Source organism: Myxine glutinosa, chromosome 7, assembly GCF_964187855.1.
Source record: "Myxine glutinosa chromosome 7, kmMyxGlut1.1, whole genome shotgun sequence".
In the NCBI taxonomy this organism is placed as follows: Eukaryota; Metazoa; Chordata; class Myxini; order Myxiniformes; family Myxinidae; genus Myxine; species Myxine glutinosa.
In genome coordinates, this window is record NC_136267.1 from 50506529 (window position 1) to 50531713 (window position 25185).

A 25185-nucleotide genomic window follows, 5' to 3' on the forward strand; every position below is an offset into this window, starting at 1 on the left:
GAACGACGTTTCGACCATGTCAACGTGGATCTGGTGGGCCCCCTTCCCCCATCACGGGGGTTCACACACCTGCTCACCATGGTGGACAGGACCACCAGGTGGCCGGAGGCCGTTCCCCTCGTCTCCACCACCACCGCCGACGTGGTGCAGGCTTTCATCGCCACCTGGGTCGCCCGCTTCGGCGCACCGGCGGACATCTCTTCAGACCGCGGACCACAGTTCACCTCCGAGCTGTGGGGCGCGGTCGCCCGCAACCTGGGGGTCAAGCTCCACCGTACTACGGCCTACCACCCCCAAGCAAACGGGTTGTGCGAGCGATTCCACCGCTCCATGAAGGCCGCGCTCATGGCCGGCCTTCAAGACGGCCGTTGGGCCGACCGGCTGCCGTGGGTCCTTTTGGGCCTCCGCACGGCCCCCAAGGAGGACCTCCAGGCATCCACCGCCGAGCTTGTCTATGGCCAGATGCTACGCGTCCCGGGCGAATTCGTGCCCGACGCTACCTGTCCCTGGTCCGCAGCTCACCAGCGGTCGGACCTCCAGGAGGCCGCCCGACGGTTTGCTCCCGTGCCAACATCCCACCACGGTGACCCCCAGTCCTACGTCCCCCCAGCACTTCGCACAGCGGAGTATGTTTTTGTGCGTCACGACGCACATCGGGGGCCACTCCGGCCGCCGTACGACGGGCCCTTCCGGGTGCTGCGACGGGACGACAAGTCGTTCGTCATCGACATCGGCGGCAGGTCGGACCGGATTGCGGTGGACCGCCTCAAGCCGGCGCACATGGACGTCGACCACCCACCACGGGTGGCCCTTCCGCCGCGGCGAGGCCGCCCCCCGTCCACGGTGCCCCCCACTCGACCGCCCACCACCACACCGGACCCCCTCCCACGACCCGCCAGGGGTCGTTTCGGCCGGGTCATCAGGACCCCCCTCAAATTGACCCTGCCGGTGCAAGTCGATTCTGGGGGGACGTGTGTAGCGGCTACCGCTGGGTTTTCACAATCGCCTTGCACCTATCAAGGACGCGGAGCGATCACCATGCTGGGCTCGTCCAGGACGCCCGGGCAGGCCCGCGCTCAACTTGCCAGGCCTCGGTCGGGACCCTGGGCCACGCCGCCTCTCGCCTTTCCTGGGCAAACGCTCCGGGATAATATGTATATATATTGCTGCCCGATAAACGGGCTTTTCAGAGTGCCTGAGTGTTTGGTTTGATTAAAGCAACTCGGATGAATTCCAGCTTTTTGTCGCGTCCATTCTTCCGATCGACGTGGGAGCCCCAGCTCCTTCAATGCCAAGATTCCGGATATGAGGGGAGGGGAGGTGGATACTGGGAAACCGTCGATGTTGAGGGCAAAGTTATTGGTGGATTTTATGAGCGTTTTTGGGCCAATGATGATTATTTCAGATTTATCACAGTTAAGTTTGAGGACGTTTATTTGAAGCCAGGATTTTATTTCAGTGATGCAGTTTGTCAGGATAGAGTGGGTGGCGGTGGAGATGGACTTGGTAGAGATGAAAAGCTGGATGTCATCGGCGAAGCAGTGGAATTGGAGACCATGACGGCGGATTAAGTGACCGAGGGGGGACATGTAAAGGATGAAGAGGAGGGGGCCAAGAACTGAACCTTGGGGGACACCTTGGGGGGAGGGGAGCAGTGGTGGATTTGCAGTTATTGATGGAGATGAACTGGCGTCTGTCAGAGAGGTATGATTTAATCCAAGAGAGAGCAGTGCCGGTAATGTTAAAGGTGGTTTCAAGTCGGGTGAGGAGGATGGTGTGATCGATGGTGTCAAAGGCGGCGCTGAGGTCGAGGAGGATGAGAATGTTGAGGTTGCCAGCGTCATAGGAGAGGAGAAGGTCGTTGGTGATTTGGCCCCATTGGCCATGAACCTTGTTTATTAGTGAAACTCTTAATGCCAAAAGCAGTGGACCTGGAATAGTCTAGTAGGAAGACTAGGTCCCCCTGCACCCCCCGGAGATATACTTCTAATCAGTGTTTCTAGATTGGAAAAAATGTGTAGAAAATGACTAGCTATGGCCCCAAGCTGAAAAAATGTCCCACATACCATTTGTATGCAAATTACTGCTGCAAATTTTATGCAAAATTATGCAAATTTTATGCAAATTTTTGATGAGGAGTAGAGTTGAGGGGTCTTTGAGGGCTTCATCGAGGTGCTCTCGGTTGCAAGACTGGGTCATTCTGAGAAGCACAGCAGGGTCAGAGATCATGATGTTCTCCTCCTCAGTGAATCTCTCCATCAACAGCCTCTCCATTGCCTCACACACTGTTTTGAGGCAAAAGAGGGACTTTGCGTAGGCCTTTCCACTGAGAACACCTTTGAGAGATCCACTTGTTACTAGTTGTGCCTCAAAGAGAATCTCTGCATATCCAGAACCACGCATCTTGTGTCCAGTGAGCATCCCGATGTAGTTCATGGATGTGTGGAAGGGTCCAATCGTTACTACATGACTAGCAAATTCATTTGGCCAGCGCCAGATGATGGGAAGGCTTTCATGCAGACACCAGATCAAATGTATTCAGGACCCATCTCTGACCCACCTCAGCAGTTGCTGCCTCGGAACGCTTCAGTAGCTCACGAACAACTGCGTTGTCTGTGATCGGTTGGTGGATAGGCGTGCAGTAGTCGACTGTTGATTTGCTGGGTGGGGAGAACCAGTTGCAGAGGTGAAACCCCCTAGCCCAGGCACAGGCTGCAGGCCATTGCCATGCCATGCAGGCACCAGGCACAGACCGATCACAGACAACGCAGTTGTTCGTGAGCTACTGAAGCGTTCCGAGGCAGCAACTGCTGAGGTGGGTCAGAGATGGGTCCTGAATACATTTGATCTGGGTGTCTGCATGAAAGCCCTTCCCATCATCTGGCGCTGGCCAAATGAATTTGCTAGTCATGTAGTAACGATTGGACCCTTCCACACATCCATGAACTACATCGGGATGCTCACTGGACACAAGATGCGTGGTTCTGGATATGCAGAGATTCTCTTTGAGGCACAACTAGTAACAAGTGGATCTCTCAAAGGTGTTCTCAGTGGAAAGGCCTACGCAAAGTCCCTCTTTTGCCTCAAAACAGTGTGTGAGGCAATGGAGAGGCTGTTGATGGAGAGATTCACTGAGGAGGAGAACATCATGATCTCTGACCCTGCTGTGCTTCTCAGAATGACCCAGTCTTGCAACCGAGAGCACCTCGATGAAGCCCTCAAAGACCCCTCAACTCTACTCCTCATCAAAAATTTGCATAAAATTTGCATAATTTTGCATAAAATTTGCAGCAGTAATTTGCATAAAAATGGTATGTGGGACATTTTTCAGCTTGGGGCCATAGCTAGTCATTTTCTACACATTTTTTCCAATCTAGAAACACTGATTAGAAGTATATATCCGGGGGGTGCAGGGGGACTAGTCTTCCTACTAGACTAGAAGAAAACTGAAAATGTGAGATATACAGAAAATAAGTTTCATCCTCCCTTTTGACAGAAGCAGTCTTCCATTCCCGAGTACGGACATGGAGCATACGCAGTGTGGAGTGAGAGGCCTTAAGTTCTACCTATTACGTACTTACAGTATACAAATATATGATGGAAACTTGGAACCCACTCTTTTCTCCCCCATGTTAAATCTGCGCTTACCCTCTCTTTTCCTTCATTCTATTTAATAAATAGATATCTGCTACCCTGGGTGCATGGAGACCAAAGTAACGACCATTGGTTAGGTACATACATATGTCGATATATGTGCCTCACCCACTCCTCCCCCCCCCTAAATCCCCCCAACCCGCCCCCATCCCCCCCCCCCCCACACACACACACACACATAGTTTCATTAAAAATATATGTTTAATTATACTTAGCCTGATTTGTGTATTTGTGCTTTGCAAACCTAAAACCTAAAACTTGGAAATTGGAATCCTGTATTTTGCTGATAACGTCAAAGAGCAGAGGGAACGTTTCCAAAGTGCCGGGACAAACCACGCCCCTCTACGTCACACACACGTGACACAGGGCAGGTAGAGTAACGTTCTATCATCGTTTCCATTTCGAGACTCCGACTGTTCCTTCACGTGGTCTCAGGTTTGAAGTTTTTGTTGTATTTGCTAACAACTATCGTGGTTATTGTAAGTTTATTTTAACTTGTGATTAATTGTAATGCTGCGTCTTCGAGCAAACCATCGTGTCTTTGGTTTGGGATTGAATTTGCGAAATCAGTTTTTCAATACAAATGTGTAAATTATGGGCTGTTAGTTAGTGTTACTGTGTTATTGTGTTAGTGTTAGAATGCGTGACCACGACGTGGAAACAATTGTAATTCATGAAACTCCAGTGAACATGTCCTAATCGGTGATGTCATAATTGTTACACTATTTTTACTACAAAATGCAACCTTCGTGGAAAGGTGGACTTTTCCAGGATGTTTTGATACATCTTGAGGATTACAGGTAATACTACTACTACTACTACTACTACTACTACTACTACTACTATGACTACTACTACTACTACTACTATTACTAGTATTACTACTACTACGACTACTACTAATACAACTACTACTAATACTACTACGACGACTACTACTACTACTACTACTACTACTACTACTACTACTACTACTTCTAATACTACTACTATGACGACTACTACTACTACTACTATTACTAGTATTACTACTACTACGACTACTACTAATACAACTACTACTAATACTACTACGACGACTACTACTACTACTACTACTACTACTACTACTACTACTACTACTACGACTCTTACTACTACTACGACTACAACTACTACTTCTAATACTACTACTATGACTACTACTACTACTACTACTATTACTAGTATTACTACGACGACTACTACTACTACTACTACGACTACTACTTCTTCGACTACTACTACTAGTACTACTACGACTACTACGACTACTACTACAAGTACTACTACTACTACTACTACTACTTCTAATACTACTACTACTAATAATACTACTACTTTTAATACTAATACTACTACTACTACTACTACTACTACTACTACTACTACTACTACTACGACTAATACTACTAATATTAATACTACTACTACTACTACTTCTAATAGTACTAATACTACTACTAATACTACTAATACTATTACTACTTCTAATACTACTACTACTACTAATACTACTACTACTACTACAATTATTCTGACCTTGTGGGGTCGGCCGAGGAACATTTTTTATCTAAGTCTTTCACGAACCGGCTGGCTAGGTCTGACGTTGTAACGAAAATGCAGGTATTTGTATCCTGTTTGGGGTGGTGGGGGCGCAATAACTTCACTACTCTTCACAAAAGACATCGTGAGATCTTCAATATCTGTCTGCGACCAGTGCTGGCAGGAGGATCCACCGGCTTTATCATCAAATATTGAGGATTCCTCTGAATGGAGAAGTTTCACTGACTTCTATTATACAGGACTAGTTATGCTTACACCAGTCGCACAATGGCGATGGGAACATTATAATGAATTATCATGAACTTCTGGTTAGCTCACCTGGAATGTAGTTCTGGGAAGCTTATTTGTAGGATGGCGCATCGTACGTCCGTCCGTAAACACTTGAAACTTCTCCGAAACCGCAGATGGGATTGCGACCAAACTTGGCACAAATTATATTTGTTGTGTTGTGACTAAAGTTTGTTCACGGCATTAAAACAAATCCGGGTTTAAGGTGGTCTCCCGGGGGTCAAAGTGGATTCAGGTTTGACCCCCAAAAATAGGAATTTGCTTTTTCCTCTGAAACTACACACAAAATGTCAATGAAACTTCACCACAACCTTCATCACCCATGATGTACCGAAGTTTGTTCACACCATTTAAAATATCGGGCCCTAAGGGAGTATATTGAGGGGGGGGGGGGGAAGGTTGCCCCCCAAAATAGGTATTTGCGTTTTTCTCAGAAACTACACATGCAATTCCGATGAAACCCGACGACAACCTTCAACAACCGCGATGCACTAAAGTCTACCTTTCAGAGCCATTTACCCCTGGACCCCCAGCTAAAAGCAAGTATGATGGTAGAAATTAGTTTATTTGTGATGCCTTGGACATTTGTGGTGCCAGAATATAAAACAGGTGTTTTAAAACAGGTGTTTGTTCATATAAACAGCAGTGGAAAACGTTTTTTCCATATCTCGCCACAAAACCTTTGCGGTCTGTCTGTATCTTAAGATAAGCGTGGAATAAACACCACTTTGCGATAATAAAGTAAAACTAGAAGATGCAGGAAACTTGACTCCCAACCTATTTTTGCAAATCAAAAATTAAACTAGAAAACATCTGAAAAGTGCAAAGCCCATCCACGTCCACCTTGTATTCAGACTTCTTCTTCTGTATACTACGCATGACAAAAAGAGATTCAAAAAAAAAAGGGACGATTTTAGGCGACCTTGATATTTTGACCTCAAAAGCGATAGGCTTCAGTGACCCAATATGCAAATCCTGCTTAAATGTCAAGTCAATCAGATGAAAACTTTCAATTTCAGGTCAATTTGATGAAAATGGATGATTTTATGCAACCATGACCTTTTGATAAAAATAAAAAAAGCAAAACAATCAGCTTCTAGCTTTTGATTGGTGAACCAATTCAGTGACCCAATATGCAAATTCTTAAAATTTCACATAAATTGGATGAAAACTTGACGATTTTATGCAAACGTGACCTTTGACCAAATCATTCATTTGTTTTGACCAAAATCCACGGACATGTGTTTCGGGCTTGTTGGCCCTCATCAGCGTGCAGCAGAAGCTCCTCCCGAGAGTGAACCGGTCAAACCCTAGAAGGCATTATTAAGTCGAGATCAGCCAGAAGAGCCTTTAAAAAAGTATACAGTATATATTGAAATAACACAAGGTGCGGTTAACTCAGCCTGTCATCCTTCCGAGGTCGGAAAAATGAGTACCAGTGTACTGGAAGTAGGGGCACTGCATCAGCGGCATGACCGCACCCTCAGTCAATGATGCTACCTACAGTTCTGTGCTGCATACGAAAGAGGAAGAAGATATATACACCGAATAAAACAAATTGACACTACTAGGAATTTCAGGAAATAAGTTTTAGATTGAAAGGTGGATTTGGGGAGATTTAACGGGGGTAGAAAAGATCAAGGTTTTCGATGGGGGAAGATAAGAGATGGTGGTGAACAGCTGTTTTAAAGACCTGGAGGAAGGAGAGGGATTTAAGAGATTGAGGGAGTTTGTTCCAGAGGCGGGAGAAAAGAAGAATAAAAGAGTGAAGGTGAGCAGAGAGTCTTGATTTTGGCAGTTTCACCATAAGAGGGTTGCTGGCATATCTTGTGCGACCTGCAGGAAAATTTGGGAGGCAGAACACACACAGAGCAGGGGGAGCTAGGCCGGAGAGGAGTCGGCAGAAGACAGAAAGACCACCAACCTGCCTGCGGTGAAAGAGAGAAAGGCCCTCTCAATCAGCTTCATCGCGGGAGATTCCAATGATTCTGAAAGCTTTGGTTTCAACAGCGTGAAGACGAGCTCGGTGTGAGGCAGGAGCACCAGCCCAGAGGGGAGAACAGTATTCCATTGAGCTGCGGATGAAAGCCTTGTATGTGGTGAGGAGCTCAGGTGTGCCAAGGAAGGACTTCGCACGATGAAGTATGCCCAGACGGCGACTGGCTTTGGAGGTCAGCTTGGAAATGTGGTTTTCCCGAGAAATTATCTTGCAACAAACCAAAAGTGCAGCTTTTAAATGCATGCAGGACATAAATGTTACACTGGATTCAATACATGTACTGTACTTAGACATGTATCTCGTACAAGCATTGCTGTCTGCCTGCACGCGCCATGGCATGGGTTTGAAAGCACAGATGCAACATTGTCAAAATAATCTTCTTGGTAAGAAAACATTTTCTTAAAATAAGAAAAGTTTTCTTGAACCAAGAAAACCATGAAACATTTTTATTGTGGGTAGAAAACCTTTCAATTCAAGAAAACCATTCTTATTTTAAGAATATGTTTTCTTACCAAAAAGATTATTTTTGGCAGTGAGGTCCATAGGCGGATCCAGGAGTGGGGGGGGGGGGGGGGGGGGGAGATGCGCCCCTCCTCCTTTTGGATTGATGAATTATATGCTGTGATATTGGATGCATTCCAGTGGCAGATACAGAGTGGTGTTCACCATTCAACGTTCTCTTCATGAGTGAGTCAATTAAGCGTGTGTTTACAGGATACACGTGATGAGAGGTGTCGAGTTAATATTTAAACTCTTCATTAAATGTGTGTTTCCCAATCGTGCTGCTCAAATTTTAAGAGTGCTTTAAATGCGTGTTTCCCAATTGGCACATCAGAATGCACGGTAATCAAGCGTTACGTTGCGTTATGTAATCAAGTGTTATGTTATGCGTATTACTAAAAAAAAAAGGGTTAAGTAACTTTTTAACAGCCATATATTGGATGAAACAATCTGTGACCATGTGATGAATCATCTCGTTCTGATATAACCGTGGGGAGGCTGACATGAATAAGACGTGTCGAGTTAATTTTTTAATAGCGCATTAAATGTGTTTCCCAATCGCACTGTTCATCTTTTAAGAGTGTTATAAATGCGCTTTTCCCAACCCGGTCCATTACCAGATTTTGTTGTAGGTTGTGACCGCAATGCGGTCATTCTTCTTTTGACTAAGGATTTGGGCTGGACAAGTCGTTTCATCAATTCGCCATTTTGGCCCATTAGTCATCGTGAATCGGTTGAACTGTTGGGCCAGGGAAGAACGCAGGAAATGCAGTTTCCAACGATCAATTTTTCAAAATTTCCTGGGGGAGCACCCACAGACCCCTCTCCACCCATCCCCGTTCAGCACTTTCACTTAGTGCACCTCCATCCCCCATCCCTCCGTTCTGGAAATTCCTGGGTCTCCACCCCTGAGGTCAATATCAACTAAGCCACCGTGTGGACGAATTTGCACCATGCATGGAGCATGCACTAAAGGTGTCCTATGGACTAAGTTGAAAACATAAATAACGAAAAGGGGTGGAATAAAAGAAAGAGAGGAGATCAGGGGAATGTTGTGAGGAGTTTGGAGAGAAAGTTGAGGTGAGAAAGTTCATATTTGCATACATAATAAATAGATGGCTCTTTCCTTGAAAGCCGACAATAGCATGGTGTTTAACCTATACAAAATAGACATTTGTTGAATCATTCTGAAAGTTAAGAAACACTTCAGGTAGATAATACACAACCCGTTCCCTCCGTTAATGACAATACAGGTACCACCCACGTACGAGTATGCTCAGATTTGGCATTTTAAATGTTCTGGGGTGTTTATAGGGTGTAAGTGAAACGTATAGTTTGGGTCACATCACCATCGCAGTAAGCACAGTAATAAAGTAATAAAGTAATAAAGTCGCATAAAGTCGCATAAATAAAGTCGCATAAATAAAGTCGCAGTAATAAAGCAGTCACCATCGTTAGCAAAATGTGGGATATCAGAATAATGTTTTAAGACCTTTTTTGTTGTTGTTGTTGAAGTTCAACAATACAGCCAACCAGTCCTCAACAACAATGATGCAACCAACAAACCAAACTCCTTGTTGAATCCGGTGGAATGCATTCACGGGAATGATATATTTGTTGTACGATATTAGTTGCTGTTCGTCTTGAATTAATGTGCAGTTAAAATATTTTGTATTTTATGAGACAAATCAAATGTATTTGTTCCAGATTTGAAGAAAATGATGGATCAGTCATTACCCAAAATGTTCATCTTTGTATTACTCCTCCTGTGGTCAATTCCTCTCATCATCAAAGGTAATTATTACCTCCTCCACCAAAGGTGGATGGAGGTTATGTTTTCACTCGTGTCTGTTTGTCTGTTTGTTTGTTTGTGAACAAAATATCTCAAAAAGTTGTGGACGGATTCGGACGAAACTTGGTGGACCGGTTGGGTGTCTGACAAGGACGATTCGATTCGATTTTGGGGAAGATCTGAATATTGGATTCGGATATGAGTGATTTACTTTTTTAAGTGATTCTTCATCATTGTGGGATACGGCCAAAAACGATACATAGCAGGATATCTCAAAAAGTTATGGATGGATTTGGACGAAACTTTGTCGACCGATTGGGTGTGTGACAAGGACGAATAGGTTCGATTTTGGTGAAGATCTGAATATGGATTCGGATATGAGAGTTATTTAATTTTTTAAAGTGATTCTTCACCATTGTGGGATACGCCCAAAAACGATACATAGCAGGATATCTCAAAAAGTTATGGATGGATTTGGACGAAACTTTGTCGACTGGATGGGTGTGTGACAAGGACGAATAGGTTCGATTTGGGTGAAATCTGAATATGGATTCGGATATGAGAATTATTTCGTGATTCTTCACCATTGAGTGATATGGCCAACCAGGTGGAGGTATGCTCTCTACTCAGTGCCGTTCTAGTTACCCTGTGCTCGCGAAGCGAAAAGCGGGGTTAGGCATTCGTGTGCGTCGGTTCAATCTCGTCTGAATTTGAATTCAGGTTGTGAAAGACCACCTACCTACCTGCCTGCGGTGAGTGAGTGAAAGGCCCTCAGAGTTAGCTTCATCGTGGGAGATTCCAATGATTCTGATAGCTTTGGTTTCAACACTGTGAAGATGAGCTAGGTGTGAGGCAGGAGCACCAGCCCAGAGGGGAGAACAGTATTCCATTCAGCTGCGGATGAAAGCCTTGTATGTGGTGAGGAGGTCAGGTGTGGCAAGGAAGGATTTCGCACGACGGAGGATGCCCAGTCGGCGACTGGCTTTGGAGGCCAGCTTGGAAATGTGGTTTTCCCAGGAAAGATCATGGCAGATAGTGAGACCCCAAAGCTTAAGTGACAGATCTTCTTGGAGAGGATTGTTCAGAAAGAAGATGGGAGGGTTGTCCAGTCGGTCTTTTCTGAGAGACATAGTGAGAGTGTGAGATTGGCAGGATTGAAAGACATGTTCCAATTGTTTGACCAGTCTGTGATTTTGTCCAGGACTGCAGAGAGCAGAGAGCAAACCAAGCAACAGACTGCCGATCTGAGGGATGAAGAATGGAGCGGCAGAGAGTGGAGTCATCAGCAAAGAGATAGAGAGGATTTTCAAGAGTCAGAGAGATCATTGATGAAGATCAGAAAAAGTACAGGGCCCAGAACACTGCCTTGGGGAACTCCAGCCTGAACAGGAAGGGGAGATGAGAGAAACCCATTCAAAGCCACACATTGACGACGACCAGAGGAGGTCAGCAAGCCAAGCGTGGAGATTTCCATGGATACCATATGAGGAGAGTTTGGTGAGCAGAGTGGGGTGCCAGACCGTGTCGAAAGGCACGTGATATGTCAAGGCTCTAATTTCTAATTTCTAATTCATCCCTCCATCTCTAATTTCCAAGACAGCTCTAATTTCCTGTTTGACAATGAGGACCTCCATCCATTGTTGAGACAGAAGCAGCATGTCCAGAGTAGAGTGACCTGGTCTAAAACCAAATTGATGATCAGAGATCAAGCTATTGGAGAAGAGAAGGGATTTGATACCTGAAACAATGATGGATTCAATTGATAATTGGTATCAACATTGTTGATAATTGGGAGCAGGCTGATTGGTCTATAGTGTCAAGGATCTGTTTTTGCACCTTTTTGTATGAAGCAGTAATGTTGGCTTTTTTCCAAGCTGATGGCAGATGACCTTGAGCAAAAGAGAGGGTGAAGAGAACAGAGAGAGGGTGTGAAAGAGCGGCAGAGCAGGATTTTAGGACCCGTGGGCTGATGCCGTCTGGTCCAGTTGCAGAATCATAGTCGAGGTTTGACAGAAACTTCTCCACCTTGTCAGGAGAGAAAGACACAGGGTCCAGGAGCAGCTGGGTACGACTGGGTACGACTGGGTATGGTGGGTACAGAGAGGGACGGGTTTGGGACACAAGATTTCGAGATAAACACAGAGTTGAGGCATTCAGCTTTTTCACGTGCGGAGTCAGCTGTGTAGCCGTTTGAGGTAAGCGAAGGGATGGAAGGGGAACAAACACCAGAAACAGATTTGACCAGACGCCACCAGGATTTGGAAGAGGGAGTCAGGTGTGAGAGTTCAGTCTTGAGAGTAGAGAGGTAGTGCTTCCTGGCTCTCCTGAGGATGGACACATACTTGTTCCGGGCTTTGTGAAAGGAAATGAAATTTCCTTCAGTTGGATTTGCCTTCCAGGAGGCGAAGGCAAGTTGTTTCAGGCAACTGCCTCACCACAACATTCCACGTACCATAGGCGGGAGGAAGGTTATGACAACTGAAGACCAGATGGGATCAATCTGTGCATGAGAGAGAGCAATTTACTTTGGAAGAATTCCTAGGATGAGTTGATGTCAGAGGCAGCAGAGATGGGAGACCAGTCCAGATGATTGATGGCTGCTTGAAGACTGTGCCAGTTGACCTGAGTGAAATGCCAGGCTCTTCGACACTGAGGAGGCTCTCTGAGAATGGCCAGAGAGATGTCCACTTTAACAAGCATATGGTCAGATGAACCGATTGGAGCAGAAGAAGAGCAGCAGACATTTGCAGGGAAGTTTGTCATAACCAAGTCTAGAAGAGAAGATGCTCCTTGACTGAGATCCGGGTCGGGAAATTGACAGATTGTGTCAGTCCGAATGAGTCGCAGAAGTCCTTTGCTGAGGTGCCATGACTGGTGAGAGAGGAACCCACACCCAACCAGGTGGCATGATGACAATTGAAATCACCACATATGATGAAGAGAGAGTTGGGATGAGTAGATAGAAGTTGGTCCATGTTATCAGACAGCGAGATATAGATGGAGTCATCACTGTTTGGGGGGATGGTACAACACACATATGAACAAAAGGTGGGAGCGAAGGGGAAGCCGTAGCCAGAGGTACTCCTGGGGGTGAGAGAGAGAGCGAGAGAGAGAGAGAGAGAGAGAGAGAGAGAGAGAGAGAGAGAGAGAGAGAGAGAGAGAGAGAGAGAGAGAGAGAGAGAGAGAGAGAGAGAGACTGAGACTGAGACTTGACTTTTAAACTCTTTTTATTATAAAAGTATAAAACAAGAGTACCACCAAAGGCAATTCATCCAGGAAAATCAGTAAAATCATAGAAATCCCGGAAGGAAAAAACAATCGGTGCACTACAAACCAAGCAACAGAAAAGGTGCAAATACCAAAAAAACACGAGGAGAAAATCTAGGCATAATTTCTAAACTAGGCATAATTTTATATGTACAAATTTACAATTGCATCTGCAACCCTGAGGAGAGACGGAAGAAAGAAAGAGTAGGTCAAGACCAGGGGGAGAAAAAAGCCGGCAAGGAGAAGCATGGAACAGTGTATAAGAAACACCCGCACTGTATTTTACAGAAATTAACAATTTGTTATCTTGGACCTCACAAATCCCTCCAACACACCAGGTCACGACAAAATTTGCAAGGTCGTTTGCAGTTTGGACACAGCCAAATTCAAGCTTGAGCCTTGCTGACACAAACGAACTAAAAAACACCATAATACTGCATTCCTGCATGGGTCTGCCGCCCAGCTTCGCCTTCCGCGACAGGTATACGGCCAGTTTAGCAGTAGCGGTTAGGAACCCGAATACAATAGATGTGGTTCCCTTTTTGGGAGGAAAGCCAAAGATGTATGCTTTCAAAGAAAAGGTAACCCGCAATCTATGGGAAATAAAATTTAACCAATGAAACAAAGGAGAAAGTCTTTCACAATTAATGAAAGCATGAAACAAATCTTCCCTCACCGGACAAAAGGGGCAACAGCCTGAAATGGGGGGGGAAAAACGAATGACAGCATTGGAAGGAACAATCCAGTGGGTCAAGTGCCACTGAAGGTCACCTGTTCTTTTACAAATAAGTCCAGCATACATTGTATCCCATAAAGGCTCAGAGGGGGGACTGGGAGGCAAGAGTCCTTTCCACCGGGTAACCCCAGTTAGAGGTGGGTCCCCAAGAAGAAGTTTCACACAAGACCTATAAATACTCTTGCTGCTCATAGCATGGAAGGGGGGTGACCCTGCGCTCATGGGGGGCAGCTCATTTGGGGTAAAAGCCACAACTAATTTTGGAACTGTGGGCTCAACCTCTGCGCCCTGGGTCCAATGTAGGCCTAGCTGGTGGCCTCTTCGGATCACCGCTCTTAGTATGTTCCCGATTTGCCTCCTGGACCGAACACCTGTTAGGTACGCCAGCTCGTTCGCAGGCTTCCATCCCTGTCCAGAGTCGTGCCGGAGATGACACACTTTCAGGATGTTGGCCACTATAAAATGCTGGCAGAAGTCACGACTCCTCGGGATATCGGGGAAAAGTGGGTTGAAAAATAAAGGCTCGTGTGCATACATGTTAGTGCCATACGAGTCTGTTTGGCGACTTATTGAAACGCCCTGCCAGGCATTCAAGAGGCTCTGATAAAAGACTGGAAGCAGAGATGTATCGACGTGTTGAAGGTTGGTCAGGAAAAGTTCCTGTCCGTATCCGAGCCTCCCAGCTCGTTGAAGAATGGAGCAGGCCAAGGGCTTTCCTGGTAGGTGTTCTGCATAAAGCAAGCGTTGGATGGAGCAGAGCCGGAAGGCCAACAGGCGGCATTTCACGTCGACTAGGCCATGACCACCCTCGGCCGAGGGACAACATATGGCGCTGGGTCGAAGCCAGTGGTAGCCTCCCCCCAAAAAAATCCACCAGTTTCCTCTGGATAGCTTGGAGCAAAACCTCCGGTGGTTACAGGCAGATGAACCGGTGCCACAAAAGGGTAGTGACAAGGTTGTTGACAACTAGCACGCGACCCTTATAGGAAAGGTGGGTAGAGCTCTTTTCCATCGGCTCAAACGCCCATCTACCTGGTCAATGATCCTGTCCCAATTGTTCTGGGCATACTGAGGAGGACCGAGGAAGACGCCCAAATACTTGATGCCATCGTTTGCCCACACTAGCTCTGCAGGAAGGGGAGGTGGTGGTAATAACGGTGGCACAGGTAAGTCGTTTTTTGGAAAGGGGAACCACAGAGCCTTGCTTTTCCCCCAATTACACCTTAATGATGAGGCAAGGTTGAAGTCCGACAAACACTTTGCCATGGCGTCACTGTCGCATTTTTAAAAAACTAGGGCATTGCCCGTACGTGGGTGCCCGTTCCTTGCCAAAAAAAAAAAAAAACGCTACCCGTACGCTCTACCCCGCCCGTACGCCCGTAAACAAAAAAAACAACGCTCTTCGCTTCCGCCCTTCGCTCTGACTGAATTGGGAGAAATAATGCGCATAAGAAATCGAATTACGTACCGTAATGGCGGTCAGCTCGTAACGCGCTCAGCTCCGCTCGTCTCACATCGGCCACGCCTACGCAACAAAGCGTTCTGTGATTGGCTGCCGGAAGTGAAGTCGTCACTGTCCGGAAGTTCGCAAATCGCAGTTACGATGAATCGTTTTAATTTAATCGCAGTTTGAATTCGTTTTAAAACATAGTTTAACGGCAACATAGTTTTCCAACGTGAAATAAATGAATACGCTGTCAAATGTGCCGTCCGAGGCAGAGTCTGATCGCCACGTTCGGCACACGTGATAGCTCGCTGCTCTCTGATTGGTTGAAGCGTTTTTTGGACATAGCTCGGTAAGTACTTGTCCGATTAATTTAAAACCTTGAAAAGGCACATCCTCGGGTCCCCAGCAATATACCTGGCAAGTTTCAAGTATATCGGACCCGTGGTTGTCGAGAAACAGCGGTCACAGACAAACACACAGACACACAGACACACAGACACACAGACACACAGACACACAGAGATTGCTGGAATTATAGATAGATAATGACACATAGGTCGTCGGCATAAGCGGACAGGGTCAAAGGTGGGTGTCCTGGAGAAAGAACAAGTCCAGGGATATCTTTTCTGAGGGCGATTAAGAGAGGTTCCAAGGCGAGGGCAAATAATAGACCTGAAAGTGGACAACCTTGCCTTACCCCTCTCTGAACCTTTATGCGTGGGCAAAATTCGTTGTTAACTTTAATCAAGCTGGAGATGTTTGCATATAACAAAGCTATGTAGGCTCTAAAATTAGCACCGAGCCCGCAAGCTTGTAACACATGACACAAAAACTCATGATCAATGCTATCAAAGGCCTTTGCAAGGTCAAGAAACACCAATCCAAAATCCTCTTTGACACATTTACCAGTTAACAAATCTCTGATTAGGAATATGTTGTCGTAGATGGATCTGCCAGGGATGCTGCAACTTTGATCAGGTGACACCAGGTCCCCAATAACTGTCTTCAACCGGTTCGCAAGGACCTTGGAAAACAGTTTGTAATCCGTGCACAACAGAGATCGGACGCCAGTTTGACAGGTGTCGGAGATCGCCAGTCTTGGGTAGCAGGCAGAGTACTGCTCTTCTAAGACTGAGTGGTAATTCTCTGGATAAAAGGGACGCATCCAGAACATTGAGCAGCTCGGGGCCCAAAATGTCCCAGAATGCCAAAAAAAATTCGGCGGGTAGGCCATCGATGCCAGGGGCCTTTCCCGACTCCATCTCAGCAAGTGCACCGGTTAGCTCTGGAAGGGTAATTGGAGCATCCAGTTCCAGACGTTGGGCCTCAGCCACAGAAGGAAGATTAGAGGTCAAAACATTCATCATTTCGTGAGAAACTGTTTTGGCCTTGAAAAGATCAGAAAAGAAATCGATTACATTTAATCTTATATCACTTGGATTTGTTAGGATGTTCCCCCCTGGGTCCAAAACCGAAGATATAAGTCGTGCTGGTTTCTCTACAGTTTCTAGGTGAAAGAAAGACTTAGTTTGGGCATCTGAAACCTTTATATTCTGTATTCTTAGCCTGACCAGTGTGCCCGCTGCTTTTTGATGGATCAAATCCCTTAATTGGGCCTTCTTCTCGGGTAGCAACCGATAGTTCCCTGGGTTGCTCTCATTGGCCAACTTGCCCTCTAACCTTAAGATGTCTGCTTCCCAGCAAGCCATCGTGATATGTTTTAAATTGGTACAGTGTGAATTAAATTGTTGGCAAAATACTCGAATTTGGGCCTTTAGGTTGTCCCACCAAAGACTAATTGAGGAGAAAGAAGATTTTTTAGTACTCATTTCTGCCCAGAAATCACGAAAGGAGTCTGTAAATAAACTATCCTCTAAAAGTTTAACGTTAAACTTCCAGTAACTATTTCTGCATGTGGGTCGAGGAAAAGAAAGATCTAAGGTTACCATATGGTGGTCTGAAAACAATGATGGAAAACAACCTGAAGAGACCGCGACATTCCTAAAGGGTACATTAATGTACCAGCGGTCGAGTCTTGCCGAAGACACCCGGCCATTGGCACATCGACACCAGGTATACTGGGCTATGTTGGGGTGATGCAATCGCCAAACATCCAGTAGACCGGCCGTCTTAAAGAAACGGGATAGGTCCGCATGGGACTCAGGGTGGGGTTCTGCAGAGTTTCTGTCCTTTGAAGGGTCAAAGGTGCAATTAAAGTTACCAGCAATGCACACACATTGGTCGAGATCAACTGATTTCAGGTGGTTTACCATGGAGGTGAAGAAGGCCTTTCGGTCCCTGCTCTCACTAGGTACGTACACATTTAAAATGGTGCAGCGGAAGTTTTGGTGTACGTGCTGAAGGGAAATAAGCCGGCCTTTTATGACTTCCTGAAAATAGCAAGACTCAAAAGCTAGACCTGGCTTTAGAAAAAAACCAACCCCGGCAGATGAGGCGGACAGATTGCTAAAATAGCATTGCCCTTTGAAAGTTTGGCACCAGTCATGTTCCACGTTAGGTGTGATGTGGGTCTCTTGCAGTAAAAGAACATTTGCCTTTTTACGGTCAAACAAGTTTTTATGGATTCTGGGTCCAGATTCAAACCCAGGCTATTTATTTATTTAATAAATAAAGAATTGTGTAAACAAAATAACTTTCTCAATTATAACTTATGTTGCATGAAAATTGTGCCTTAGTTGTTAAAAGCATTAATTACTAAGATGACTATTAGGTATTTATTTACCACGACTGCAAATATAGATTTAACATAATATAGTGTACCGGTACATCATTCTTTGGTTCCAATTGCTATATGTTTCTAATACATTTTGAACACTACAATTATCATTGTCTACATTTTAGATAAAACGTATACACACACACACACACACACACACACACACACACACACACACACACACACACACACACACACACACACATACACATACACACACACACACACACACACACACACACGTATATAACATATAACATATGACTGTAGTTTATTAGACAAAAATAACAATGTGTACCCTTCAGTTTCAGTTCACCTGTGAACAAATGGCTTTGTTTGGATTGACAAAACTCTCACTCACTTATCACCTTGTTTACACATTGGCAATTCACTCCATCGACTTATGTTTCAGCTAGTGTTTCATATGCATGCGCTTGTATTTAAAAAAAATAAATTCCTTGAACGACAGCTGCAGCTCCAACTAAATTAATGTCGTCACTGTTTAACGTTTCATTTACGATTTAGATCCACAACACAATATTCTTTTTACAACTTTGATATTCTTTATTATCAAATAATATCATCCTCCCTCCAGGTCTTTAAAACGGCTGTTCACCACCATCTCTTATCTTCCCCAATCCAAAACCGTGATCTTTTCTACCCCCGCTAATTTCACCCCAAACCCACTTTTTTGAGGTGCCGACTTCTTTCCTGGAAGTCCTTGGTGTCCTTGCGTTTTATACCTATCCTGCCTCCCCCCAGGCCCTGTCCCTCCCACACATCTCCCGATGTCCCTGCTCTCAAATGTTGTGTTTGTGTCCTTCCCCCTCTCTCCACATCTTGTCTACTGCTCCCCTTATTTTGTGTTTTTTGTGTCGGTTTGACTTTTTGTGTGATTAATTTTAGCTCTTTCACGAGCCTCGATCTTGTATACAAAACTTGGGCCTGACGGAGGTGACTTGCACCCACACCATTCATATTTAAGGTCGCAAAGGAAATGTTTTTCATTCTGTGTTAATGAAATCGCCCTGTGCTTGGGAACACTCCGTACCTGCTCGAGTAACAAACTTTCTTAACCTGTGGAATTGAGATTTTGTCAGGTCAAAATCCTCATGCGCTTTGATTATTGACTTTGCGGTGCAAATGAATGCAGCCAAGTCAGGGAAATAGTCTTTAATGACAATGTTGCGGTGACGATACGTTTCGTTAAGGAATGTAAAAATGAGTTGAGGAGGTACCTCTGAGTGACCTGTCATCGCTTGTGACAGCTCGGTTGCCTCAATGTCATCCTCGGACTCAGACACATCAGATAACATGTCGTCAGGTTCTGGGGTATTACCCGCTGCCCCCGCGGTCTTGTCTGGAGGCACCTTCACAAGTTTCCCAAGGTGTTCCCGAGAGCACTCGTTAACACTTTGGTGGATATTTGTATCTGGGGTTGGAGCTTGGGTTGGAGATCCCAGCAAACTCAGATTTACCGGCCCCGTTTGTACAGTGGGAACGTTTATTGAATCCATAGTCTGCTCGGTATTCAAAGGGGGGACAAGCGGAAAAACATTTCCCAGCTCGGAAATGGTAGTAATTTCACTGGAGGTTTCGCACACGGAAACTTCCAGGTGAGAGGTACAAATTTTATTTTTCGGCTCATTTACATGATGAGACTCGCTGGTATCGTTGGTAACGGTATTCATGTACTCAGTTAGTGAGGGAATGTCAGAGGGACGCTCGGACACATGTGCACCGGGAATGGTGCCGCTTATGACCGCCTTCTTTGCAGCACCAGCGAAACTGCTTGGCACTGGTGCTCTTTGCTTTTTAGAATACACTATGGATTCTTCGTTCATGGGTTCGGGAAAGGGGGCAATGCTAGTTGTGTCAGTCACATCGGTGGATGTCATCACATTGGAATCGGAAAGCACCGGTGTGTCAGACGACTCAGTCGTGGTGTCAGAAGGTACGGTCGGGGTGTCAGAAGGTGCGGTCGGGGTGTCAGAAGGTACGATCGGGGGGTCAAAGGGTACGGTCGGGGTGTCAGAAGGTACGGTCGGAGTGCCAGAAGGTACGGTCGGGGTGTCTGAAGGTGCGGTCGGGGCGTCCGAAGGTGCGGTCAGGGTGTCAGAGGATACGGTCCGGGTGATGGAAGGTACGGTAGGGGTGACAGGAGATACGGTCCGGGTGACGGAAGGTACGGTAGGGGTAACAGGAGATACGGTCCGGGTGTCAGCGAGCACGGTGGGGGTGTCAGAAGGCGCGGCGGGGGGATTGGCCTTTTTACAATCCCTTTCGTTATGTCCCGGTTCACCACACTTCGGACAAGAGGCCTTAGGACAGAATCTTTTAACGTGTCCGAATTCTCCACAATTAAAGCATGTTAAGGAGGCTGAGGAAGCATACATGTGGTATTCCCGATCGTCCAACGATACTTTGAAGGATATGTTTAAACCTGTATCGGCTCCGCGATCCGGGAGAATCGTGTACACTTGCCTCCTAAAGCTCATTACGTGTTTGACACGATCGCTGCGACACCCGAGCGGAATCATTGAGATTCGGGAGACAATTTTACCATAACGAGACAGAACGGATAGGAGTTTCTCGCCTGGCATAAACGGTGGAACGTTGGATATTGTTATCTTGGTAGCTGGCGTATCCATAGGGGATACCGTCATATAATGACCCCCTTTTATGGTTAGACCGGTACTAACAACGTCATGAACGAACTTTTCTTCTGACACGAAGACAACAAATTTCTGTTTCATTCGTGATGCCGCTCGAACATTACCGTCTCCTATGATGGATCCCACGGCCAGGATAATGTCCTCAGTAGGAGCTCCTTCAGGCGGAACACATGCGAATGCATGCTTCCATGTTAAATTTTCGAACGCCTCGTAACGAGAGCGTCTATTCGCCATACCAGCGAATTTACCCCCCCCCCCTCCTTGTCCGAACCGGACAAGAAGGTATCAAACCTAAATAATCGACCTAAAGTAAATAATTAACGTGCATTATAAGCACAAAAATGGCGTACAAAGCGACGTCAAAGCCAGTAGGCCGCACCCAAAATGGGCCCGCTCTCAAACCTCTCTCTCTCGAAGACAAAGGTGCAGAACGGATGAAAACACAATGCCAAAGCACACAGGATGGAAAAGGAGAGGGAGGGGGGCAGGGGAGGGCAGGAGAGGGGGAAAAAACTCACAACAGACTCACCAAAACACAGAGCAGTTGCTCACAGCCGCCATGACGCCATGCCCAACACAAACGGCCTGCAGGGGGCGAGAGAGAGAGAGAGAGAGAGAGAGAGAGAGAGAGAAAGAGAAAGAGAGAGAAAGAGAGAGAAAGAAAGAAAGAAAGAAAGAAAGAAAGAAGAAAAAAGGTGCAGAGAGAGAGAAAAGTGCAGAGAGAGTGAGGAAGAGAGTTTTTGATAAAGATAGCAACCCCACCTCCAGGACGAGGCTCAGGTCTATCATACCGGAGGAGGGAGCAACCCGGGAGAGATATTAAGGAAGGACTAGAAACACTAGAAACTACAAACACACAGTATACACATACACAGCAAAAATAAAACTCAACTTTGATAGACATGGACGAGCTCAGACAACACAACCTCAATCGGGGAACCAGAAGAAAAAGAGGCCTTTTTAGTCTTCTGGGTCTTTTTGATCCTCTGATTCTTTTGGGTCCTCGAAGTCTTTTGGATCCTCAGCCTTTTGGGTTCTCAGAGTCTTTTGGGTCCTTGGTCTTTTGGTTCCTTGGTCTTTTGGTTCATCCATCTTTTGGGTCCTTGGGGTCTTTTGGGTCCTCAGGGTATTTTGGGTCCTCTGGGTCTTTTTGATCGTTTAAGGCTTTTGGTTCCTCAGTCTTTTGGGACATCGGGTTATTTTGGGCCATCGGGGTCTTTTGGGTCATCGGGGTCTTTTGAGTGTTTTGGGTCTTCGGGGTCCCCAGAGTCTTTCAGGTCCTTGGGGTCTTTTGGATCCTTAGGGTCTTTTGGGTATTTTGCATCCTCTGGATCTTTTGAGTGTGAGGAGTCTTTTGTGTCTTTTGACCATAATGAATACACAGTCGTGTTAAAAGTTTGGCCTTAAAAACCCTACTCAAATCGTCCTTATGAAGGGGGACAGACATCAGACATTTGTTCAAATGTACAAACGCACACTGTGTTTTATATGGTATTTTATATGGTTGATTGCATTAGATTGACGTAAAGTCTGTAATGGAGTGTAGGGCATGGCTAAGTCTGAGTTTATCTTTAAATTTGAATTTATATTTTACTCATTACAACATACATATGTTATACAATGTAAAGTCCAAAACATATTCACGAATTACATGTAAAAAAATAACAACTTCAATTCATTAGGAAAACATGATTAGGCCTAATCTGATTTAATTTTGCATAAAAGTGTCTTAGAATGTGCTAATTGAAGGTTAAAATTACAAAATGTAACCACCGTGGAAGGAGGACACCTCCCCTCACAGACCATCTCCCCTCGGCCGCTTCGCTCCCTTGCACCACAGATCATTTCCATCCTACCGCTGTTTGTTCTCTCAATGTTGGCAACTACGACACGGGTTGGTGCAGGGTAGGCCTCCTTCTGTGCCAAAGATCCTTGTGTGTGCACGCAATGTGTTTCAAGCTATGCGTGCCAAATCTGACAATTCTAGGTGCCCCTGTTGTTGATTTATTCTGCCAACTAACATACAAAGACGTCTTTATGCATTATGAGCAGAGCAGAGACAGGAAGCACGCTTGATGGAGGTGCTGACCCATGCCATTATGTTTCTCCTCTAAGTCATGGTTGCTTGGTCAATTTCACTTAAAGTTTGCAAATGTGCTCGGGCCACCCATGGGCAGGTCATGTGTGCAAAATGAATTTAATTTTGCCCCCTACTATATATTCATATTTGTGTAGATTTGTTGGTACTTAAAATTTTTTTTTAGCACTTCTGTCTAAAAAAAAAAACCGCCATCCTGTAGTAATGCTAAATTCCAGTGAAAGGTCATCATACTAAAATATAAAACTGCCAATTCATATTATCAGTGTATGTGCATAAAAATACGTTCCGACTTCAGCTTAAAACGACTGTCAATCCTGTTATAGTACATCAAATCACAAAACAAACATGACTTCTCCAAAGAGAAACATAATGGTGTGAGTCAGCACCTCCCTGAAGTGCAATCCAGTTATACCATGAATTAACACTAACATAGCGGAGGTGACTGAACTGCGTACGTAAAACATCATCGTTCATTTCACCTTATCTTACCACGTCGCTCACTCGGCCACATCATATAAAGACATGTGTGAACACCGTGGGGTCGCACCACAGCTCTCACTCAAACTATCACCCATCGCTAGCAAATTCCACCTGTTGCTTCGCTGAATATGGATGAGGGAACTTCTTCTTCTTCTTCTTCCTCCTCGTTTTAAGTTTTATGGCATTTTCAGAGCTGCGAGGCTCTATATACGTCACACGCCCAGACATAGTGAATGGAGGGAGCCTTTAGCTAATCGATAATACTATATTGATTTCCGGCTCTCTGTATAAAATCTCAAAACCGCCTTTCAGAGTCTGGAATGCTTCTGGTTCAAATGGCTGAAAGTGTTCGGCAGATTCGATATGTCAATCCCCACCTCTTTCATACTTTAAGATAGACTCCATCTTATCTCCCTCATATGGAGGGAATTTTAAAAACAGGTGGTTCAAATCTTTGGGTTTCCTCCAAGTATCGCAGGTCCCAGTCGAATGACACCCTATCCTATGGAGGTATGAATTAAGACAACAGTGCAGAAGGAGTTATAAGAATACACTTAGTTATAAGATTCGTTATTTTCTTACAATTTTCAGATTTCACTTCAAATTTAGACACTTATTTAGTCCATCGGATCCGATCCTTAAATCCAAGGCCAGATTTCTATAATATACTTTAATTAGTCAGTGTTTATAACATTGTGATTCCAAAGCAAGGCATTTTTTTAGCAGGCCGAACAATATGGCGGCTTAAGAACCCAGTGATGTGGCAGAAGGCAGACGAAGATGGTGTGCCACCATTTTCGTAAGGTTTTTTTAAAAACATTTTTTGTGATGGGCACCTCCTAAATTATCTTCAAAAGGGGTGTTTAAATGTACTCAAACACTCAGTTTTCACTTATGCACTCCTTTGGAGTTCCCTTAATATGCTTACAAAGTTTTGGCCTGATCAGTTTCATGGTTTTGGAGTTATGGAAGACACACACACACACACACACACACACACACACACACACACACACACACACACACACACACACACACACACACACACACACACATAAAAATATAACAGGCAGCTCCCCACTCCACCAGAATTAAATCCCCTACAACTCCTGTTGCACATTCTTCCTCTTCCTCTGAACTCTTCACACTGCAAGAAAAGAAATTATTTCTCACAAAAATGCATATATTTCATGTACAATGCATCTGTTATAACGAAGATCTTCATTAATTAAACTAGCGTGACTCAGCGCGCTGGGCGCGCCTCACCACACGTCGTTTCAGAGGGGTAGGCATCTTTGACCATTTCAGTGTCTTTTGGGTCTTCATGGTGTTTTGGGTCGTCAGGGCCATTTGGGTCTTCAGGGTCTTTTGGATCCTCTGGGCCTTTAAGGGTATTTTGGGTCTTTGAGGTGTTTTTGGGTCTTCGGGGTCTTTGGTGTCTTCAGAGGCTTTTGGGGTCTTCAGTGTCTTTTGGGTCTGTGGGGTCTTCAGGGGCTTTTTGGGTCTTCAGGGTCTTTGGGGTATTTTTGGTCTTCTGGGTCTTTTGGGTCTTCGGGGTCTTTTGGGTCTTTGAGGTATTTTTGGTCTTCGGGTTTTTTTGGGTCTTGGGGGTATTTTGGGTCTTGGGGGTATTTTGGGTCTTCGGAGTCTTTTGGGTCTTCGGGGTCTTTTTGGGTCTTCGGGGTCGTTTTGGTCTTTTTGGTCTTCGGGGTCTTTTTGGTCTTCGGGGTCTTTTTGGTCTTCAGGGTGCTTTGGGTCTTTGGGGTCTTTTTGGTCTTCGGGGTGTTTTGGGTCTTCGGGGTGTTTTGGGTCTTCGGGGTGTTTTGGGTCCTCGGGGTGTTTTGGGTCCTCGGGGTGTTTTGGGTTTTCGGGTATTCAGGGTCTTTTTGAGCCTCAGGGCCTTGAAGTGTCTTTGGGATCTTTG

General features: G+C 45.4%; 1 long non-coding RNA gene across 3 annotated transcripts in view; it reads left to right on the forward strand.

Annotated features, from left to right (window-relative positions):
* The first annotated feature begins 4015 nt into the window (after positions 1-4015).
* LOC144892942 (uncharacterized) overlaps positions 4016-25185 on the forward strand; it is a 40699-nt gene continuing 19529 nt past the window's right edge. Inside the window, exons 1-3 of one of the 3 annotated variants that reach the window (XR_013624080.1) lie at positions 8177-8212; positions 9542-9612; positions 9734-9820. This is a non-coding gene — a long non-coding RNA (uncharacterized LOC144892942). Of the gene's footprint in view, positions 4090-8165; positions 8213-9541; positions 9613-9733; positions 9821-25185 lie in introns of those variants that run through there. The other 2 variants (XR_013624079.1, XR_013624081.1) reach the window with 2 other exon arrangements.